This window comes from Rattus norvegicus, unplaced genomic scaffold (assembly GCF_021556685.1).
Source record: "Rattus norvegicus strain SHRSP/BbbUtx unplaced genomic scaffold, alternate assembly SHRSP_T2T unassigned-0000109, whole genome shotgun sequence".
Lineage (NCBI taxonomy): Eukaryota > Metazoa > Chordata > Mammalia > Rodentia > Muridae > Rattus > Rattus norvegicus.
In genome coordinates, this window is record NW_028238830.1 from 24,925 (window position 1) to 47,500 (window position 22,576).

Genomic DNA, 22,576 nt, shown 5'->3' on the forward strand with positions numbered 1-22,576 from the left:
GCAGTTGCTAATATTATAAGGACACTTTCTCATTGGTTGTTTCTGCTGTTGCTGCCAGAATTCATTACATATTCTGTTAGGCTCTTCTGTGTGATAACACACTCAGAAACCGAACACTGTTGAAGTCAGTCTAACTGCTTTCTTTGTTGTCTAGTTACCCGCAATAATCTTGGACCTGAACTGAACACCCAGCAGCACTTCCCGCACCCACCCATGTATAAGCTTTTATAACCTGGACCACCAACACTAGAGCGACAGGGCAGACAGAGACTATTTGGAACCGGACTTCCATTTTGAGTTTTTGTTTGTGTTCTTGTTTTTTTCTCCTGTCCTGTCCTGTCCTGTCCTGTCCTGTCCTGTCCTGTCCTGTCCTCTCTGTCTGTATGTCTGTCTGTCTGTCTGTCTGTCTGTCTGTCTGTCTGTAAATCCACACATATAGTTCTTTCCACATCTTATATCTCAAAACAAATAATGCTTGCTGTGATCCTCATTTCATTCAAGGGTACTACTCTCTAGACCAGAGGAGCCCCCTTACAATTCTCCACAGGTAGTGATGACCGGAGTGTTCAGTGCGACTAAGCAGGAATTATATGGTTGCCGCCATTATGCTTGATCTTACCGAAGGTAGGGTTGCGGGGCATGGTTGCCACGATGGCGACCAGTAGACCGTGATTGAGGAGACGGAACAATAATTAACCTACAATTCTCCCTCTCTGTCAACTGTTTCTCTGTCACTCTCTGTCTCTCTTCCCTCCTTCCCTCCCCCGTCTCTCAGACCTGAATGAGCATTGGAACTAAAGTAAATGTACATGTGAAAAGAAGCCAGGTGTGGTGCTGCATGTCTTTGATTGCATCACTTGAGAGGTGAAGGTGGGTAGAACTCTGTGAGCAGGCTGCAGACCTGAACCAGGTACTGATTTCCAGGGCTTTTGTGCAAAGACCCCTGACTCAACTAAAGAAATGAGGAGGAAAATAAAGAAACAGATACAATTAACTTGGAATAAACCAAACAAACTAAGAAAAAGGAAAGGCAGTAATGGAGTGGCCTGGCTTACAGAGGAGGGGCAGACATTTATCTGCCATTGCCTCCTCGGTTGAACACACAAACACACGCATGGGGGAGGGGGGAGAGACAGAGACAGAGAGAGACAGAGAGACAGAGAGAGGAAGAGAGACAGAGACAGGGAGACAGAGAGAGAGACAGACACAGAGAGAGAGAGACAGACAGACAGAGACAGAGAGACACAGAAAATTCGATCCCTGTCTCTCTCTCTCTCTCTCTCTCTCTCTCTCTCTCTCTCTCTCTCATCACAGGCTGAGCTCAGGGACAGTGAGTTCCACACTCACTCAGAGAAAAACTCTGTCTCCAGTCACCCTCACCCACACGCCTTCAAAATGATCCATTGTACTATTTTAGATTTATGTCTGAGGAGCCCCTCTCCCTCCGCCTCCTCCTGTTACGTTGTAGAAACGTTTAATCCCAAACAGGGCTTCTCTCCTACCCTGCCTTGATGATTCTGTTCCTGGATAAAAGATACACAAGCTTTATTATCTACAGGAAGCCTTAAATAGCACTAGAAGACCTGGGCAGGCAGATATCTACCCTCTAGGTTGTTAGTTTTGGGGGTTTTGTTTGTTTGTTTGGTTTTGTGTTTTTTGTTGTTGTTTTTAATTTTTTTAGATTTGTTTTTTATTTATCTGAGTATGCTGCAGTTATCTTCAGACACACCAGAAGAGATCAATCAGATCTCATTACAGATGGTTGTGAGCCACCATGTGGTTGCTGGCAATTGAACTCAGGACGTCTGGAAGAGCAGTCAGTGCTCTTAACCGCTGAGCCATCTCTCCAGCCCCTGTTGTTGTTTTTTGTTTTGGTCAAAAACCTGGATTCTCGGGGTTGGGGATTTAGCTCAGTGGTAGAGCGCTTGCCTAGCAAGCGCAAGGCCCTGGGAAGAGCAAGGTCCCCAGCTCCGGAAAAAAAGAAAAGAGGAAGAAAAAACAAACAAAACAAACAAAACAAAAAAAACCCTCTGGATTCTCAGGAGCTGTGTGGTGTGTCCTCTTATGTTCTGGTGCCCTCTTCTGGCATGCAGACATATAGGAATCAGAGAGAGCCCACATTTTTGTCCAGGAACAAACAAACTGCCAAACTGCCAAACAAACAACAAAGGATTGTAGGTTTTGACTGGCTCTGTAGGTTTCAGAGAAAGGCAGGGCAGACCTCTGTGAGTTTGGGACTAGACTACTCTACCGAGCAAGTTCCAGGGAGGGATTCCACAGGAGCACAGTGGACTGGACAAAATTTTGACTTTGTAATTTTATTTTTTGCCCAATTGGGATTTATGATTTGATTGTCACAAAACTTATACCTTTCATTTTATTTTATTTTCGGCCAAAATTTCATTTTCAGTTTCACTTCCGATTTAACTTTTAATTTCTTGTCGCGCTTATGTTCGGATCGAGTTAATTCTCTGGGGAGCTGTGCCCTTGCCACTGGTGCTGGCAGAAGGGGATCCCGAGATCTAGAGGTTCTGTGTGGTGGGCTGTGTGGCAGAGGAAAAAAATGAAATTAAGAACATATATAAATCTATGGATTTGTATAAGGAGAAACGTATGGTATGGTGGGAAGATGTAAGGGAGAGAAAAATAAAAAAAAAAGATAGATAGATAGATAGATAGATAGATAGATAGATAGATAGATAGAGTGATTCATGCTCCCAGCCTCCTATGTACAGAGTTCCCCGAGGCGTTTTTACTCGCCAAATAAAGACTGCGGTGTTTCCCAACACACCATGTGAATGTCCGTGGCTGTCGAAATTATTTCATTTATGTTTTTCACGTTTGTCGTCCGTGTCACTTCAAAGGCCATTGTGACTTCAGTCTTGTTATTGATTCATATATGCTTTCTATTTCTTTTCATTTTTCAAAACCTTTTTGTCTAAATTGTATTTGTCATTCACCTTGATTTAAACATTTATTAAAGTCCAGTTTGCCATTTATTCGTATTTACTCGTACTTTATTATTATTTTATAAATTTATTCCATCATTTCGTTTCAGTCGTCTATATTTGCCCTTCCTCTCGTTCCCGCTTTTCTTTTTTTTTTCTTTTTTCTTTTTTCTTTTTTCAGAGCTGGGGACTGAACCCAGGGCCTTGCATTTGCTAGGCAAGCACTCTACCACAGAGCTAAATCCCCAACCCCGTCGTTCCCACTTTATGTCTGTTAACATTTAATTGTTTTATCTCCCTTGTCCTTCTGTGTCCCTCGTCTTAATTTCTGCTTTATTGTTTTCTTTTTTTTTTTTTAATTTATTTATTTAACGCATGTGAGTACACTGTAGCTGTCTTCAGACACACCAGAAGAGGGCATCAGATCTCATTACAGATGGTTGTGAGCCACCATGTGGTTGCTGGGATTTGAACTCAGGACCTCTGGGAGAGCGGTCAGTGCTCTTAACCGCTGAGCCATCTCTCCATCCCATCTGTTTTATTGTTTACATCGCACTTACTCTGTTTTTATGGCGATCTATTAACTTTTTTCCATGTCAGTCGTCGGTATCTGTTGATCACCTTGATTTTATTTTTTTTTTTCTTTTTTCTTTTTTTCGGAGCTGGGGACCGAACCCAGGGCCTTACTCTTGCTAGGCAAGCGCTCTACCACTGAGCTAAATCCCCAACCCCGATCACCTTGATTTTTGTTTTATTGTTTATTCACATTGACTCTTTATTCATTATTATTTTTAAGTAAAATAAAATAAATAAAATTTAAATATGGTAAAAATATTTGTTAAACAGATATTAAAAGGGAGGTCTACAGCAGATTTTTAAACTAACGGGCACACACACACACACACACACACACACACACACACACACACACACACACAAATTTCTCCCAGAGGTCCTGAGTTCAATTACCAGCAACCACAAGGTGGCTGACAACCATCTGTAATGGGATCTGATGCTCTCTTCTGGTGTGTCTGAAAATAGCTACAGTGTACTCTTACGCATAAATAAAATAAATAAATCTTTAAAAAAAAATAAAATATGAGGTTGGCTCTCTTTGCTCCTCTCTTTGCTCTTTTGCTCTTCCTCTCTTCCCCTCTTCCCCTTTGTCCCTTCTCTCCCCATTCCCCTCCCAAATTCTCTCCACGTGCTCATGACTGGCCTTTACTCTCTTCTTCTACCTTTCTTCTCTCATTAAACCTCTCCGTGGAGGGGGAGGGGTGTGTGTGTGAGTGGGGGGAGGGGGGAATGAGGTTGACCAGTCTTCCTGTGTAACAGAGGTTTAAAAGGAGGCTGGTCGACAAAACGTTTTTTTTTGTGGTTTTTATTCTCTCTCTCTCTCTCTCTCTCTCTCTCTCTCTCTCTCTCTTTCTCTCTCTCTCTCTTAATCAACTCGGAAGTCGATCTGCTGTCCCTTTTATTAAAAGCCAAAGTATTAAGTGGCGAGCCGATGTTTCAACTTTCACCATTCTGTTCCTTTCACCAAAAAGAGGGGGTTCTTTGGCTTTTCCTTTCCTTTTTGAAACAAAACGAAAGGAGGAGCTCGACCAGTTGGCCTAGCTTCCCTGTTCCTTTTCCCTCTTCCACGGTATGCTCGATGAAATAAAGTAAATAAATGAAGTTTCTAGTTATGTATTTGTTTGGGAGACCCGAACTCTCTCTCAAGAGAGAGTTGCATCTTCCCGCTGCCCCCCCCCCCCCCCACACACACACAAGGCCTCCTCCCTGTATGTGGGGGGAGGGGGAGGGGTGGACAGGAGCTAGCTGAGAGGGGGTGGGGTGGGGCGGGGCTGGAGAATATGCAGGTCCCTGAAGGTCAGTCGGGGAAGTACTGCTGCTGCCCTAGCACGCTTCAGTGCCTCTTTAGAGTTTAGAGTTTTCTAAAGTTTTCTGCCTGAAATCAGCGAGTGATGATTTCACTGTGAAATGATGTCTGATCATCGCTCTCGCTGTCCTGTCAGGGCTCCGGCTCCTGGCAAATGTCTGACTGAAGGAAACCTTAGTTAGACTCACACCCAGCTGTTTGGAAATGGTAATGGAGTTGATAGCACACCCTGGGGGAAAGAGGCAGACTCCCTTTTTGCTCACTCTCAATTCCCAGCCTCGCCCTGCCAGCTCGGGGATTTCTAAGTAAGGGTGAATCTGGACCATATATGTACAGGGTTTGGCGTTTCTGATTCATGTTTAATGTTTAGTTAAATAAAGCTTGTCAAGGGCTGGAGAGATGGCTCTCCACAGAGGTGGTTCCCCTTTTCTTAACCCAACTGGGACAGAAGTGCAAACTATCATCTACCTATCTGGGAGTGGAGTGGTTGGATACAGGGAGATGGAGCATTTGCAGTTAGTAAAGTTCTGCTGTCGGTTTTGTTTTGTTTTGTTTTGTTTTGTTTCCTTTCATTTTTGGATAGATTTTTTGGATAGCCTTTTTTTTTTTTCTTTTTAAATACAAATTTTGTTTTCTGTGCAACATTCTGATCATAGTTTCCCATCGCAAAGCTCTTTCCAGATCCTTCCTCCCCATCCACCACCCCGTACTAACCCAGGCCTGCCCTTAGATGTGGTTGATGCATACCCAGGTGAGTCTCCATTGGAGAAAGGACGATATTCCCATCTCCTATGACTGTCAATGGCCGATGACCTAAATGCCAGTGACTTCGGACTTGACTCCATTTTCCCCTCTGAGAACTGGGTTTGGATCTGTTGAACGCAGGCAGGCCCTCGGTTTTGAAACAAACAAACAAACAAACAAACAAACAAACAAACACACCAAAAAATATTTAAAGCAGGCAACAACTGCCTGCACGCCAAGAGACTGTTGACTCCTCTTTGGAGATAGTACGATGTGAAACTTGCTTAATAAAGTAGAGTCCACACAACACAAAGGGAACACTTTAACAAATTATGAAGGAGAGAGGGGGGGGGGTATGTTTATCTACCTCCTCTTGTTTCTCAGACTAGAGATTTCATCTTCCTCTGTCTCTCGAGTGCTGGTGGCTTTGCTGCTGGTTTGGGGGGGGGATTGGGATAGGGATAGGAAGAGAAAAGGCTTGAGTGCTGATTTTAAAGCTCTCTCTCTCTCTAAAGCTCTCTCTCTCTAAAGCTCTCTCTCTCTCTCTCCCCCCCTCCTTCTCTCTCTCTTTACACACACACACACACACACACACACACACACACACACACACACACACACACACACACACACTGGAGAGGAAGACAGGAAGACCTATCTAGATGCAACGTGAAGAAGGCCTATGTCAGATGAGTTAATGGCTAGGGAACTGTTAGCTGGCTAGTCTGCCATTTTGTTGCAGTTGCTAGTATTATAAGGACACTTTCTCATTGGTTGTTTCTGCTGTTGCTGCCAGAATTCATTACATATTCTGTTAGGCTCTTCTGTGTGATAACACACTCAGAAACCGAACACTGTAGGAGTCAGTCTAACTGCTTTCTTTGTTGTCTAGTTACCCGCAATAATCTTGGACCTGAACTGAACACCCAGCAGCACTTCCCGCACCCACCCATGTATAAGCTTTTATAACCTGGACCACCAACACTAGAGCGACAGGGCAGACAGAGACTATTTGGAACCGGACTTCCATTTTGAGTTTTTGTTTGTGTTCTTGTTTTTTTCTCCTGTCCTGTCCTGTCCTGTCCTGTCCTGTCCTGTCCTGTCCTGTCCTGTCCTGTCCTCTCTGTCTGTATGTCTGTCTGTCTGTCTGTCTGTCTGTCTGTCTGTAAATCCACACATATAGTTCTTTCCACATCTTATATCTCAAAACAAATAATGCTTGCTGTGATCCTCATTTCATTCAAGGGTACTACTCTCTAGACCAGAGGAGCCCCCTTACAATTCTCCACAGGTAGTGATGACCGGAGTGTTCAGTGCGACTAAGCAGGAATTATATGGTTGCCGCCATTATGCTTGATCTTACCGAAGGTAGGGTTGCGGGGCATGGTTGCCACGATGGCGACCAGTAGACCGTGATTGAGGAGACGGAACAATAATTAACCTACAATTCTCCCTCTCTGTCAACTGTTTCTCTGTCACTCTCTGTCTCTCTTCCCTCCTTCCCTCCCCCGTCTCTCAGACCTGAATGAGCATTGGAACTAAAGTAAATGTACATGTGAAAAGAAGCCAGGTGTGGTGCTGCATGTCTTTGATTGCATCACTTGAGAGGTGAAGGTGGGTAGAACTCTGTGAGCAGGCTGCAGACCTGAACCAGGTACTGATTTCCAGGGCTTTTGTGCAAAGACCCCTGACTCAACTAAAGAAATGAGGAGGAAAATAAAGAAACAGATACAATTAACTTGGAATAAACCAAACAAACTAAGAAAAAGGAAAGGCAGTAATGGAGTGGCCTGGCTTACAGAGGAGGGGCAGACATTTATCTGCCATTGCCTCCTCGGTTGAACACACAAACACACGCATGGGGGAGGGGGGAGAGACAGAGACAGAGAGAGACAGAGAGACAGAGAGAGGAAGAGAGACAGAGACAGGGAGACAGAGAGAGAGACAGACACAGAGAGAGAGAGACAGACAGACAGAGACAGAGAGACACAGAAAATTCGATCCCTGTCTCTCTCTCTCTCTCTCTCTCTCTCTCTCTCTCTCTCTCTCTCATCACAGGCTGAGCTCAGGGACAGTGAGTTCCACACTCACTCAGAGAAAAACTCTGTCTCCAGTCACCCTCACCCACACGCCTTCAAAATGATCCATTGTACTATTTTAGATTTATGTCTGAGGAGCCCCTCTCCCTCCGCCTCCTCCTGTTACGTTGTAGAAACGTTTAATCCCAAACAGGGCTTCTCTCCTACCCTGCCTTGATGATTCTGTTCCTGGATAAAAGATACACAAGCTTTATTATCTACAGGAAGCCTTAAATAGCACTAGAAGACCTGGGCAGGCAGATATCTACCCTCTAGGTTGTTAGTTTTGGGGGTTTTGTTTGTTTGTTTGTTTTTGTGTTTTTTTGTTGTTGTTTTTAATTTTTTTAGATTTGTTTTTTATTTATCTGAGTATGCTGCAGTTATCTTCAGACACACCAGAAGAGATCAATCAGATCTCATTACAGATGGTTGTGAGCCACCATGTGGTTGCTGGCAATTGAACTCAGGACGTCTGGAAGAGCAGTCAGTGCTCTTAACCGCTGAGCCATCTCTCCAGCCCCTGTTGTTGTTTTTTGTTTTGGTCAAAAACCTGGATTCTCGGGGTTGGGGATTTAGCTCAGTGGTAGAGCGCTTGCCTAGCAAGCGCAAGGCCCTGGGAAGAGCAAGGTCCCCAGCTCCGGAAAAAAAGAAAAGAGGAAGAAAAAACAAACAAAACAAACAAAACAAAAAAAACCCTCTGGATTCTCAGGAGCTGTGTGGTGTGTCCTCTTATGTTCTGGTGCCCTCTTCTGGCATGCAGACATATAGGAATCAGAGAGAGCCCACATTTTTGTCCAGGAACAAACAAACTGCCAAACTGCCAAACAAACAACAAAGGATTGTAGGTTTTGACTGGCTCTGTAGGTTTCAGAGAAAGGCAGGGCAGACCTCTGTGAGTTTGGGACTAGACTACTCTACCGAGCAAGTTCCAGGGAGGGATTCCACAGGAGCACAGTGGACTGGACAAAATTTTGACTTTGTAATTTTATTTTTTGCCCAATTGGGATTTATGATTTGATTGTCACAAAACTTATACCTTTCATTTTATTTTATTTTCGGCCAAAATTTCATTTTCAGTTTCACTTCCGATTTAACTTTTAATTTCTTGTCGCGCTTATGTTCGGATCGAGTTAATTCTCTGGGGAGCTGTGCCCTTGCCACTGGTGCTGGCAGAAGGGGATCCCGAGATCTAGAGGTTCTGTGTGGTGGGCTGTGTGGCAGAGGAAAAAAATGAAATTAAGAACATATATAAATCTATGGATTTGTATAAGGAGAAACGTATGGTATGGTGGGAAGATGTAAGGGAGAGAAAAATAAAAAAAAAAGATAGATAGATAGATAGATAGATAGATAGATAGATAGATAGATAGATAGAGTGATTCATGCTCCCAGCCTCCTATGTACAGAGTTCCCCGAGGCGTTTTTACTCGCCAAATAAAGACTGCGGTGTTTCCCAACACACCATGTGAATGTCCGTGGCTGTCGAAATTATTTCATTTATGTTTTTCACGTTTGTCGTCCGTGTCACTTCAAAGGCCATTGTGACTTCAGTCTTGTTATTGATTCATATATGCTTTCTATTTCTTTTCATTTTTCAAAACCTTTTTGTCTAAATTGTATTTGTCATTCACCTTGATTTAAACATTTATTAAAGTCCAGTTTGCCATTTATTCGTATTTACTCGTACTTTATTATTATTTTATAAATTTATTCCATCATTTCGTTTCAGTCGTCTATATTTGCCCTTCCTCTCGTTCCCGCTTTTCTTTTTTTTTCTTTTTTCTTTTTTCTTTTTTCAGAGCTGGGGACTGAACCCAGGGCCTTGCATTTGCTAGGCAAGCACTCTACCACAGAGCTAAATCCCCAACCCCGTCGTTCCCACTTTATGTCTGTTAACATTTAATTGTTTTATCTCCCTTGTCCTTCTGTGTCCCTCGTCTTAATTTCTGCTTTATTGTTTTCTTTTTTTTTTTTAATTTATTTATTTAACGCATGTGAGTACACTGTAGCTGTCTTCAGACACACCAGAAGAGGGCATCAGATCTCATTACAGATGGTTGTGAGCCACCATGTGGTTGCTGGGATTTGAACTCAGGACCTCTGGGAGAGCGGTCAGTGCTCTTAACCGCTGAGCCATCTCTCCATCCCATCTGTTTTATTGTTTACATCGCACTTACTCTGTTTTTATGGCGATCTATTAACTTTTTTCCATGTCAGTCGTCGGTATCTGTTGATCACCTTGATTTTATTTTTTTTTTTCTTTTTTCTTTTTTTCGGAGCTGGGGACCGAACCCAGGGCCTTACTCTTGCTAGGCAAGCGCTCTACCACTGAGCTAAATCCCCAACCCCGATCACCTTGATTTTTGTTTTATTGTTTATTCACATTGACTCTTTATTCATTATTATTTTTAAGTAAAATAAAATAAATAAAATTTAAATATGGTAAAAATATTTGTTAAACAGATATTAAAAGGGAGGTCTACAGCAGATTTTTAAACTAACGGGCACACACACACACACACACACACACACACACACACACACACACACACACAAATTTCTCCCAGAGGTCCTGAGTTCAATTACCAGCAACCACAAGGTGGCTGACAACCATCTGTAATGGGATCTGATGCTCTCTTCTGGTGTGTCTGAAAATAGCTACAGTGTACTCTTACGCATAAATAAAATAAATAAATCTTTAAAAAAAAAATAAAATATGAGGTTGGCTCTCTTTGCTCCTCTCTTTGCTCTTTTGCTCTTCCTCTCTTCCCCTCTTCCCCTTTGTCCCTTCTCTCCCCATTCCCCTCCCAAATTCTCTCCACGTGCTCATGACTGGCCTTTACTCTCTTCTTCTACCTTTCTTCTCTCATTAAACCTCTCCGTGGAGGGGGAGGGGTGTGTGTGTGAGTGGGGGGAGGGGGGAATGAGGTTGACCAGTCTTCCTGTGTAACAGAGGTTTAAAAGGAGGCTGGTCGACAAAACGTTTTTTTTTTGTGTTTTTTTTTCTCTCTCTCTCTCTCTCTCTCTCTCTCTCTCTCTCTCTCTCTCTCTCTCTCTTTCTCTCTCTCTCTCTTAATCAACTCGGAAGTCGATCTGCTGTCCCTTTTATTAAAAGCCAAAGTATTAAGTGGCGAGCCGATGTTTCAACTTTCACCATTCTGTTCCTTTCACCAAAAAGAGGGGGTTCTTTGGCTTTTCCTTTCCTTTTTGAAACAAAACGAAAGGAGGAGCTCGACCAGTTGGCCTAGCTTCCCTGTTCCTTTTCCCTCTTCCACGGTATGCTCGATGAAATAAAGTAAATAAATGAAGTTTCTAGTTATGTATTTGTTTGGGAGACCCGAACTCTCTCTCAAGAGAGAGTTGCATCTTCCCGCTGCCGCCCCCCCCCCCACACACACACACAAGGCCTCCTCCCTGTATGTGGGGGGAGGGGGAGGGGTGGACAGGAGCTAGCTGAGAGGGGGTGGGGTGGGGCGGGGCTGGAGAATATGCAGGTCCCTGAAGGTCAGTCGGGGAAGTACTGCTGCTGCCCTAGCACGCTTCAGTGCCTCTTTAGAGTTTAGAGTTTTCTAAAGTTTTCTGCCTGAAATCAGCGAGTGATGATTTCACTGTGAAATGATGTCTGATCATCGCTCTCGCTGTCCTGTCAGGGCTCCGGCTCCTGGCAAATGTCTGACTGAAGGAAACCTTAGTTAGACTCACACCCAGCTGTTTGGAAATGGTAATGGAGTTGATAGCACACCCTGGGGGAAAGAGGCAGACTCCCTTTTTGCTCACTCTCAATTCCCAGCCTCGCCCTGCCAGCTCGGGGATTTCTAAGTAAGGGTGAATCTGGACCATATATGTACAGGGTTTGGCGTTTCTGATTCATGTTTAATGTTTAGTTAAATAAAGCTTGTCAAGGGCTGGAGAGATGGCTCTCCACAGAGGTGGTTCCCCTTTTCTTAACCCAACTGGGACAGAAGTGCAAACTATCATCTACCTATCTGGGAGTGGAGTGGTTGGATACAGGGAGATGGAGCATTTGCAGTTAGTAAAGTTCTGCTGTCGGTTTTGTTTTGTTTTGTTTTGTTTTGTTTCCTTTCATTTTTGGATAGATTTTTTGGATAGCCTTTTTTTTTTTTCTTTTTAAATACAAATTTTGTTTTCTGTGCAACATTCTGATCATAGTTTCCCATCGCAAAGCTCTTTCCAGATCCTTCCTCCCCATCCACCACCCCGTACTAACCCAGGCCTGCCCTTAGATGTGGTTGATGCATACCCAGGTGAGTCTCCATTGGAGAAAGGACGATATTCCCATCTCCTATGACTGTCAATGGCCGATGACCTAAATGCCAGTGACTTCGGACTTGACTCCATTTTCCCCTCTGAGAACTGGGTTTGGATCTGTTGAATGCAGGCAGGCCCTCGGTTTTGAAACAAACAAACAAACAAACAAACAAACAAACACACCAAAAAATATTTAAAGCAGGCAACAACTGCCTGCACGCCAAGAGACTGTTGACTCCTCTTTGGAGATAGTACGATGTGAAACTTGCTTAATAAAGTAGAGTCCACACAACACAAAGGGAACACTTTAACAAATTATGAAGGAGAGAGGGGGGGGGTATGTTTATCTACCTCCTCTTGTTTCTCAGACTAGAGATTTCATCTTCCTCTGTCTCTCGAGTGCTGGTGGCTTTGCTGCTGGTTTGGGGGGGGGATTGGGATAGGGATAGGAAGAGAAAAGGCTTGAGTGCTGATTTTAAAGCTCTCTCTCTCTCTAAAGCTCTCTCTCTCTAAAGCTCTCTCTCTCTCTCTCTCCCCCCCTCCTTCTCTCTCTCTTTACACACACACACACACACACACACACACACACACACACACACACACTCACTTCCTAGGATGAAAGAAAAGAAATGAAAAGGAAGGCACCCATGGTGATGCATGACTTTGATCTCACTTTGGTCTCAGCACTGGAGAGGAAGACAGGAAGACCTATCTAGATGCAACGTGAAGAAGGCCTATGTCAGATGAGTTAATGGCTAGGGAACTGTTAGCTGGCTAGTCTGCCATTTTGTTGCAGTTGCTAATATTATAAGGACACTTTCTCATTGGTTGTTTCTGCTGTTGCTGCCAGAATTCATTACATATTCTGTTAGGCTCTTCTGTGTGATAACACACTCAGAAACCGAACACTGTTGAAGTCAGTCTAACTGCTTTCTTTGTTGTCTAGTTACCCGCAATAATCTTGGACCTGAACTGAACACCCAGCAGCACTTCCCGCACCCACCCATGTATAAGCTTTTATAACCTGGACCACCAACACTAGAGCGACAGGGCAGACAGAGACTATTTGGAACCGGACTTCCATTTTGAGTTTTTGTTTGTGTTCTTGTTTTTTTCTCCTGTCCTGTCCTGTCCTGTCCTGTCCTGTCCTGTCCTGTCCTATCCTGTCCTCTCTGTCTGTATGTCTGTCTGTCTGTCTGTCTGTCTGTCTGTCTGTCTGTCTGTAAATCCACACATATAGTTCTTTCCACATCTTATATCTCAAAACAAATAATGCTTGCTGTGATCCTCATTTCATTCAAGGGTACTACTCTCTAGACCAGAGGAGCCCCCTTACAATTCTCCACAGGTAGTGATGACCGGAGTGTTCAGTGCGACTAAGCAGGAATTATATGGTTGCCGCCATTATGCTTGATCTTACCGAAGGTAGGGTTGCGGGGCATGGTTGCCACGATGGCGACCAGTAGACCGTGATTGAGGAGACGGAACAATAATTAACCTACAATTCTCCCTCTCTGTCAACTGTTTCTCTGTCACTCTCTGTCTCTCTTCCCTCCTTCCCTCCCCCGTCTCTCAGACCTGAATGAGCATTGGAACTAAAGTAAATGTACATGTGAAAAGAAGCCAGGTGTGGTGCTGCATGTCTTTGATTGCATCACTTGAGAGGTGAAGGTGGGTAGAACTCTGTGAGCAGGCTGCAGACCTGATCCAGGTACTGATTTCCAGGGCTTTTGTGCAAAGACCCCTGACTCAACTAAAGAAATGAGGAGGAAAATAAAGAAACAGATACAATTAACTTGGAATAAACCAAACAAACTAAGAAAAAGGAAAGGCAGTAATGGAGTGGCCTGGCTTACAGAGGAGGGGCAGACATTTATCTGCCATTGCCTCCTCTGTTGAACACACAAACACAGGCGCCGAGAGAGCGAGAGAGCGAGAGAGCGAGAGAGCGAGAGAGCGAGAGAGCGAGAGAGGGAGAGAGCGAGAGAGCGAGAGAGAGAGAGAGAGAGAGAGAGAGAGAGAGAGAGAGATCTGTTAATCTGTTTGTCTCCCTCCCCTAGTTTTTCAGACAGGGTTTCTTTATGAAAAGAAAGAAACTGGTAGCTGTAGGCTGGTAGCTGCTGGCTGTTAAAGGTCTAGGTAAAACAATGTGATGGCCTAAGAGGAAAATAAAGAAACAGATACAATTAACTGTTAAGGCCTAGATGCCGTGTGAATGAGGCCTACATCAGATTGGTTAAGATAACTGTCACCTGGCTAGCCTGCCATTTTAATATTGCAAGGACACCTTCTCATAGGTTGTTTCTGCTGTCACTGCCAGAGTTCATTACATATTCTGTTAGGTTCTGTATGACACACACTCAGAAACCAAACATTGTAGAATCCAGTGTGTCCTTGAGTGCGTGTCTACAATGCGTGCGTGCGTGCGTGCGTGCGTGCGTCTGTGCATGCGTGTGTCCATGGCCATGCTAGAGCCCACCCCAGATTTGTGTTTCAGAGATCTTTACTTATTTATTTTTCCTGCCTTGGCTTGTGTAGGCACTAAGTCACCACACTTCCCGAAAAACAAAATGAAACAAAACAAAACAAAATCCACCAACAAATGGACCAAACCCAAACCCCAAGCCAAACAAACAAATATTCCTGCCTGCCTGTCTGTCTATCAGGGCTACAACAGAGAGAAGTGGAATCTTGAATGAACAAAACTAGAATACCTAAGTCTGCCTGTTTCCCCTCTTCCCACCCTCCCCTGCCCCCCAGCCCATCCCCTAGAGCTGGTCTAGCATGTTCTCTGACCCTGGGGGTGCGGTGAACCGGCCTGCTTTGCTAAACTCTGTAGTGTATAAACTTGGTAACTCTAGAAAGCAGGAGCTGAAAATGTGCAGATAAGGTGGTGGTCGAGCTGTGTGTGTGTTGGTGTGGGAGGGAGACTGCTTCGGTAACTGCTGCTTTTCAATGTCCGGCTGAAACTCTGTGCTTATGATGTATCTTTTGGTTTATTCGATTTTACTTACTGTCTATTGGGTTTGCATTTGATTTTTATTGATTTTATTGATATTTATGTTTAACTATTTTGACCTGGCTAAATGACTGACTGACTGACTGACTGACTGACTAAGTCTACCTGGCATACAGGAGGAATTCAAGGACGAACGATTGTTTAAGTATGACAAAAATAAGTAAGTAAGTAAGTAAGTAAGTAAGTAAGTAAGTAAGGGGGTTGGGGATTTAGCTCAGTGGTAGAGCGCTTGCCTAGCAAGTGCAAGGCCCTGGGTTCTGTCCCCAGCTCCGAAAAAAAAGAAAGAAAAAAAAGTAAGTAAGTAAGTAAGTAAGTAAGTAAGTAAGTAAGTAAATAAATAAATAAATAAATAAATAAATAAATACGATCATTTAGAAGTAATATAGGCAGAAGGAGAACATGTGGCTGTGGATGGTCTGAGGCTTCTGGCTGCTTTTGGGTGCCTCTTCACCTTTCTGCACGTGCAAACTGAGTTTAATTAAGTTCTGTTTCCCTAGAGGCTGGGAAAGGGAGAAACAGAAGTGACCTGGAACATCAGGGCTAATGGCCGGCTGCCTCCATCTTGGTGAGGTCAGGTGTCAGCCAAGCTGGCTGCCAACCATCCACAGTTGAATCCAAAGTGCCCAAATGGGACACTATAACAAATCATGTATACAGATTTGTGTATATAGAAAACATTTTTCCTTTCTCTTCTTTTCTTTTCTTGAGAAATTCAGCTGGTCCTGATGTCTTTCCCTCGGTGTGTCCCTCTGTCATCTCTCTCTCTCTGTCTCTTTGTCTTACTGTCTCTGTCTGTCTCTGTCTGTCTCTGTCTCTGTCTCTCTCTCTGTGTGTGTGTGTGTGTGTGTGTGTGTGTGTGTGTGTGTGTGTGTTCCTTAATCTCAGCAGCACTACTCATCCAATCGATTTTTCCTCTCCCCTTGTCTCCTTCACATGGCTATTACCCCACCTTAAACAGCACTAGAAGAGCCTGGCAGGCAGATATCTACCCTCTATGCTGTCAGAATTTTTTTTTTTTTTTTTTTAAAGTCAAAACCTGGATTCTCAGGAGCCATGTGGTGTGTCCTCCTAGGTTCTGGTGCCCTCTTCTGGCATGCAGACATATAGTCAGCAGAGAGAGCTGTGTGGGTGGCCGAGGCAGGCAGAGTGGACCTCTGTGAGCTTGAGGCTAGATAAGTCTACGGAGCAAGTTCCATGACTGCCTGGGCTATACCAAAAGAAACGTACCTTGAGGCAAAACAAAACAAAGCAGAAAAGGTTCTGCTTTTATTTTACAGACATGTGTTCTCTCTAGTCCTATTGACTATAGAAGTTTGATCATGAAGTCACATTGATTTTTATTACAGAGTTTATTTGTGTGTGAGAGAGAGAGAGAGAGAGAGAGAGAGAGTTTTTTCTTTAATCTTCAAACATATTTTTTATTGTTTATTTATTTTATGAGCACACTGTCACTGTCTTCAACACACAAGGAGAGGATTCCATTACAGATGGTTGTGAGCCACCATGTGGTTGCTTGGATTTGAACTAAGGATCTCTGGAAGAGCAGTCAGTGCTCTTCACCGCTGAGCCGTCTCTCCAGCCCTGAAACAATATCTTGAATAAACAATAACAAAAACACTAAAACTAAGTCTGCCAGTTTTCCTCTTTCTTTCTCTCTCTCTCTCTCTCTCTCTCTCTCTCTCTCTCTCTCTCTCTCCCTCCCTCCCTCCCTCCCTTCCTTCTTTCTTCCTTTCTTTCTTTTTCTTCAGATAGGATTTCTTAGTGAATGATATTTATGTTGATATAAATTTTTTACGTACTTTTGACTGGCTAACTAACTAGCTAAGTCTGCCTGTCCTAAAGAAGGAGTTCCCCTGCCACAACTAAATACGTGCATAGAAAAAAAATATATAATTATTAACTTGGGATGAAACTAATGTAACAAGCAAGCAAACAAACGCACAAGCAAACAAAGTAGGGATGGTGGTGCTGGGTGCCTGGTATATGGGAGATGGGAGACCTGTGGTCTAGAGCGTCCAGAGCTCTGGCCTCCATACTCTGGACTGCATTCTCTCTAGCAATCTTCCCAAAGTGGCTGTATTTAACCATGTTTTTATTTTTTAAATTGGCTCTCTCTCTCTCTCTCTCTCTCTCTCTCTCTCTCTCTCTCTCTCTCTTTCTCCCTCCCTCCCTCCCTCCCTCCCTCCCTCCCTCCCTCCCTCCCCCCACCACACACACAGAGGCACGTGTGAACAAGGGAATGCAAATGCACAAAATAAGTATGTTTTGATCAGAGTGAAAACAAATCACGGGAATTTTAACCATTCCACCATCATTCCACCATTCTTTTAATTTACTCTCTGTGTTTAGTCTTCCAAAGAGGGTGGCAGGTGTGTGGTTTGGTGAGTGCCGGCTGGCGGTGGCAGCGAGGAACAGAGAACAACAACAACCCCCCCTCCCCCCCATCGGGATCGGTGGAGGGTTTTAAAAATGAGTGAGCCATTTAAAAATGGTGTGGAACTGAGGTCGCCGCCACCCTCCCCTCACGACGGAGTTTGGACGCTCCCTTTTCCTAACTGTGCCTGTTCCTTGCTAATTGTTAACCGATTCGAGAGTGCATGTCCTTTCACTTAGAGGTGGCCTGTTTTCACCGCTCCGTCCTACTTTCCTTTTCTGGGTGCCTGAGGGGGTTGGCCCCGAGTCCATCCCGCGTTCACTGTGTTCCGGCGGGACAACCGGGACCGTTTGTGCCATTCGGGAGAAGTGGTGGGTACCTGCCCCGTTGTGCGTGGGTGAGTGTCCCCCTGAGCTAGGGAGGTCACTCCGGAGAGACGGAATGAGTGTGTGTGGCGGCGGCGGCGCGTGACAGTCTGTATTGGTTTGCTTGATCGAGATCGCTGTCGGGCGACACCTAGTGGCGACAAGTTTCCGCAACGCTCCTGTCCCCCGGTTGGTGACAAAGGACGGGGAAGTGCCTGTGGTGAGCCGGCCAGGGTGAGAGGGTGACAGGCAAGCAGGCGGGTGCGCGACGGAGACGCCGTCCTGTCTGGGGACCATCTCTAGCTAGGAGGTTGTACCTGGAGAACTTCAGGGGAGGAGGGTGGCTGTACGACCTATTGGGACACAAGGAGGGGTTGGTGGCAGCTGGATGAGGTCGACCAGAAGGCTTGGGCCCCGTCCCGGATTTTTTTTTTTTTTTCCAATTTTTTTTTTTTTAATTTTTTATTTTATTTTATTTTTTTTTTATTTCTTCCCTCCTCTCCGGTCCCAGCCAGCGGGACCATAGACACTTTTGAGGCCGAGAGGGTGCTGTGTCCCCGGCCTCCGAGCCGAGGTGGCCCGGCTAGGGGGCGCCACGGAGTTTTTTTTTTTTTTTTCTTTTCCAGGAGTCCCTTCGGTCCCAGCCAGCGGGACCATAGACACTTTTGAGGCCGAGAGGGTGCTGTGTCCCCGGCCTCCGAGCCGAGGTGGCCCGGCTAGGTGGCGCCACGGATTTTTTTTTTTTCTTTTCCAGGAGTCCCTTCGGTCCCTGATAGCGGGAGCCTGGACCTCTGAGGCCGAGAGGGTGCTGTGTCCCCGGCCTCCGAGCCGAGGTGGCCCGGCTAGGGGGCGCCACGGAGTTTTTTTTTTCTTTTCCAGGAGTCCCTTCGGTCCCTGATAGCGGGAGCCTGGACCTCTGAGGCCGAGAGGGTGCTGTGTCCCCGGCCTCCGAGCCGAGGTGGCCCGGCTAGGGGGCGCCACGGAGTTTTTTTTTTTTTTTTTCTTTTCCAGGAGTCCCTTCGGTCCCTGATAGCGGGAGCCTGGACCTCTGAGGCCGAGAGGGTGCTGTGTCCCCGGCCTCCGAGCCGAGGTGGCCCGGCTAGGGGGCGCCACGGAGTTTTTTTTTTTTTCTTTTCCAGGAGTCCCTTCGGTCCCTGATAGCGGGAGCCTGGACCTCTGAGGCCGAGAGGGTGCTGTGTCCCCGGCCTCCGAGCCGAGGTGGCCCGGCTAGGGGGCGCCACGGAGTTTTTTTTTTCTTTTCCAGGAGTCCCTTCGGTCCCTGATAGCGGGAGCCTGGACCTCTGAGGCCGAGAGGGTGCTGTGTCCCCGGCCTCCGAGCCGAGGTGGCCCGGCTAGGGGGCGCCACGGAGTTTTTTTTTTTTTTTTTTCTTTTCCAGGAGTCCCTTCGGTCCCTGATAGCGGGAGCCTGGACCTCTGAGGCCGAGGGGGTGCTGTGTCCCCGGCCTCCGAGCCGAGGTGGCCCGGCTAGGGGGCGCCACGGAGTTTTTTTTTTTTTTTCTTTTCCAGGAGTCCCTTCGGTCCCAGCCAGCGGGACCATAGACACTTTTGAGGCCGAGAGGGTGCTGTGTCCCCGGCCTCCGAGCCGAGGTGGCCCGGCTAGGTGGCGCCACGGATTTTTTTTTTTCTTTTCCAGGAGTCCCTTCGGTCCCTGATAGCGGGAGCCTGGACCTCTGAGGCCGAGAGGGTGCTGTGTCCCCGGCCTCCGAGCCGAGGTGTCCCGGCTAGGGGGCGCCTCCGAGACTTTATTTTTTCCAGGATCCTCCCCGGTCCCTGCCAGCGGGAGCATGGACTTCTGAGGCCGAGGGGAAGCTGTGTTCCAGGCTATCTACCATGGCCTCCTCGGTCTGTGAGCACTCAGGGTTCTAAGGTCGACCAGTTGTTCCTTTGCGGTCCGGTTCTCTTTCTACATGGGGACCTCTTGGGGACACGTCACCGAACATGACTTCCAGACGTTCCGTGTGGCCTGTCATGTTTATCCCTGTGTCTTTTACACTTTTCATCTTTGCTATCTGTCCTTATTGTACCTGGAGATATATGCTGACACGCTGTCCTTTTGACTCTTTTTGTCATTAAAGGACGTTGGAAGAGGCTTGCACCAAGGCTGTTTGCTTGTCCAGCCCTAGCTCTTTTCTTCTGCGCATGGGCCTCTTCGATGCTCGAAGCTTAGCGTCCCCCCATGAGTACGCGCTTCCTGCTTTCCCGTGCTTGCTTGCCTGTGCTCTGTGTGGCAGCTTTATGACAACCGTCCCGCGTGTCAGGCGTTCCCGATTTCCCCGTGGTGGTTGTCGTCCGTTACCGGTAGGAGTCGTTGGTGCCGAGTGCGACTGGAAGGGTTTTCCCGTTTGGTGCTAGTGACCCCCTGGCGTGCTCCTCTGCGGCCGACCGGTTTTTTTATTTGTTTTTTTTTTTTTGTTTTTTGTTTTTTTTTTTTTTTTTGTTTTTTGGAAGGAGTTCCCGAACCTCCGCTGCTTGGTGGTGTGTCCCTTTCTTTCCTGCTGTGTGCCTCCCGAGTTGCACCTTTTCTCCTTCGAAGGGGATTTTATTTTTTTATTTTTATTTTTTATTTTTTATTTTTTTTTTTTGAAGGAGTTCCCGAACCTCCGCTGCCCGTTGAGTCCCGTTCTTCCACGCCACGTGCCTCCCGAGTGCAACGCTTCCTTTTTTTTCTCGCCCTCGAGAAGGGTAAATTTTTTTTTTTTGTGTGTGTGGCAGTGTTAGCGACTTCTTCCCGTGCTCTCTCTCGCTCTTCTCGCTCGTATTCCCGTCCAGTGCGTTGTTAGAAAGCTCTCACGCCCGTTGTTCCCGATGCATGGCGTGTCTCGCTCCCGTTGGATCGATGTGGTGCTGCCGCGTTCTCTTCGGGCCGGGGCCTAAGCCGCGCCAGGCGAGGGACGGACATTCATGGCGAATGGTCATTCAGCGCGAATGGCGACCGCTCTTCTCGTTCTGCCAGCGGGCCCCTCGTCTCTCCTCCCCATTCCTTTGCAGGGTGGTGTGTGGAAGTCAGGGGTGCGGCTGTCCGGCACGAGCGCTGACCCGCGCACACTTGTTGCTGTGGTTCGCGGTGTCCCTGTGGACGTGTCGGGGGCGCTTGCCCCCACGCCGTTCACTGCTTCGCGGCCCTCTTCCCCCGTGCCGGGGGAAGGTGGTAGACCCGCTGCGGTGCATACCCTTCCCGAATGGTGTGTGCACGCGCCCTGCTTTGTGTGAGCCTTGCGGTGCTCCTGGAGCGTTCCGGGCTTTGACCACCAAGGTGCCCGCTTCTGAGTTGGCGGTGGCGCTTCCCGCTCCCCGGCGTGCCTCCTGTGCTCCATGGTGCTTGTGCCTTTACGCTTTCCCTTGTCCTAGTTGCCGGCTTTCTGCACGGTGACAGAAAGGGGGGGGGTCGAGGAGTTGAGTGTGCGGTTAAAAGGCTCCTTCCGTTGGGTGAGCGCCCACCCCGTGCCTATGTTTTTGGTGCCTTCACCCGCGGGCCCTGCGCGGTTAGGGTGGTGCTGAGCGATCGCGGCTGGCCCTTTTTAAAGACCGGACTCCCTCAAGTCAAGGCTCCTCCTTTGTGTGCGCCTTGAAGAGGCCTGGCTCTCGGCGGGGACCTGTCGCAGGTCCCCCCGGTCCGCGAATGCTCAAGAAGACCCCGGAGAAAGAGACCTTTGCCGATACCGCAGACCCCCCACCAGCTGGCGCGTGGTCCTTCCCGTTCTGTCCCGCGCCTGTTGCTCGTTTCCCGTTGCGTGCACGGAGCCCTTGGCTGCTCGTCGGTGTTGGGTTCGTCCCGCCCTCAGTGAGGAATTTGCCTTCTCTAGCTATCTTCGGAAAGGGCTTTACGATCTCCGAGGGGCTTCTCCCGGATGGTCCCCTCGGCTGCCCGCCCTGACCTCAGCCTTCTGCGCGCAGCGTTTGCTCTCTCGCCTACCGCGACCCGCGCCTCCCCGCTCCGAGTACGAGGAGGGATCACGCGGGACGGGGCTCTGTCGACCTGCCGCTGTGCGGAGCTTGTGGGGGAGATTGGGTTTCTGGTGGCAGGTGGCGGGGAAGGGCCGTGCACACGCCCGCGTGCGCGGTACCCCCCTCACCGCGAGGGGTCGTCGCGGGACGGGTGGGTTTGGAAGGGCGGCGGTGGGCTCCCGGTCCCACCCGCCTCCGTTTCCCCCGTGCCCTCCGTCGCGTGTGCGTCCCTCCCACGCGCGTCCACGTCCCGGCCACTCTCGCGGCGAGGTCGTGTCGCGTGTGGTGCGTGCCGCGTGCTCTCGGGCGTCTGCGGTTGCCGCCTCGTCCCCCCCTTCCACGGCAGCGTTCCCACGGCCGGTGGAGATCGCGGGAGCCGTCCTACCCCCCCTTCCCCCTCCGCGGGGCTCTCGAGGGTCCGTGAACCGCGGGGTTGGCCTCGCTCTCGGGGGCGGACTTCTTATTTGGGGGAACCGGCGGTCGGCCGCGTCCGGCGCGTCGTCGGACGTTGGGACCCGCTGCCACGCGGGGGTCTTCGTCGGTTGGCGTCGGCGTCTGCCTCGGTTCGCTCTCGCGTCGGCTGGCGTCTCCTCGGGCTCCCGGGGGTTGTCCGTTGGTTTCGGGTCGGCTCGGTGCCGCGGGCGTGGCGGGACTGCTCCGGGTTGGGTGCAGTGTGATTCCCGCCGGCTTGGCTCGCGTGCCCGGTCGCCGCCCGAGCGGCCTCCCGGTCCCTTGTGAGGCGTCTCCCGCGGGGGGTGCCGCTGCGGCCCGCCCTGCCGTCGACGGTCCTCGTTCTGCCGGTTCGCTCCCCCTCCCCGCCCGCCGGCGTTCCTTTCTCTCTCGCTCCTCGTCTGGCCGACCCGCGGCCGTGCTGCCGGGCCCCTCCTCACGGGGGGGCAGCCGGGCGCGCACGGGTCCCGGGGCGGTCGCG